At 36.1% G+C, this 789-nt stretch overlaps 1 protein-coding gene and 1 long non-coding RNA gene across 2 annotated transcripts in view; one reads left to right on the top strand and one right to left on the bottom strand.

Moving 5' to 3' along the window:
• LOC112906725 overlaps nucleotides 1-789 on the top strand; it is a 141,526-nt gene that overhangs the window by 43,102 nt on the left and 97,635 nt on the right. The window lies entirely within an intron of this gene.
• The window catches only part of LOC108737750 (probable multidrug resistance-associated protein lethal(2)03659), a 122,059-nt gene that overhangs the window by 84,136 nt on the left and 37,134 nt on the right, over nucleotides 1-789 (bottom strand). The gene's annotated exons all lie outside the window — the stretch shown is intronic.

Genomic DNA, 789 nt, shown 5'->3' with positions numbered 1-789 from the left:
GGCGGAAGGCCCTCTTCAGCCTGCTTTCAGGAATCGTGGGAATGGGTGGGTGGTGGTTCGGGTGAGAAAGATGAGACGGACGAAATAAAGACAGAAGAGAGTGAAGGATTATCTGTGGAATATTACTGCCTCAGCATTTGCCTATGTGATCCAAAGAAACCACAGAAAAACTTGGACCAAGGCAGACGGACCCGGAATCGAACCGGCGTCCTCCCGAATGCTAAGCAATGGTCTAGACTTGAAATTGAAAATAAGAGTATTTATAGTTAACAGTTGTTGAAGATAAACAAGGAGAAGGGTAGTTAAGAAGAAAGACAGAAAGTACAAGTACTCAAAAGTAAATAGAATGGAATGTTATTGCGGGAGAAACCAGATTGTTAGTAATTACAAGACAGGGTACATGCAGGTATAAGGGTTCCAGGTAATGAAGCAAGCTCAAGAGTTCGAAATTAAAATTGAAAGTAAAAATTTAGAAATAAAATAAATTTTAGAAAACTAAATTCAAATATTTACGATATGTACAGATCGCTACATAGTAATTTTACCTATTTTACCGGTAGTTACAAAAAATGGGAAAACTGTCTTTTTTCATAATTAGGTCATTTTTAGCCATTTCCATTACAGAAGCGAATATGCATTGCTCATGAAAATCCAATTTTCGCCGATAGTGTAGGAACATTATTGTAAATCGTTGATATATGTGTTTGTTGTGAGAAAATAAATTTTAATTGAAAGAGTTCTTTCTGGTATTCTCACTTTACACGCCAAATTAATTGAGAATACCAGAAA

The sequence above is a fragment of the Agrilus planipennis genome, unplaced genomic scaffold, assembly GCF_000699045.2.
Source record: "Agrilus planipennis isolate EAB-ADULT unplaced genomic scaffold, Apla_2.0 scaffold105, whole genome shotgun sequence".
NCBI classification, from domain to species: Eukaryota; Metazoa; Arthropoda; class Insecta; order Coleoptera; family Buprestidae; genus Agrilus; species Agrilus planipennis.
This window is presented reverse-complemented; position numbering and strand designations above follow the sequence as displayed.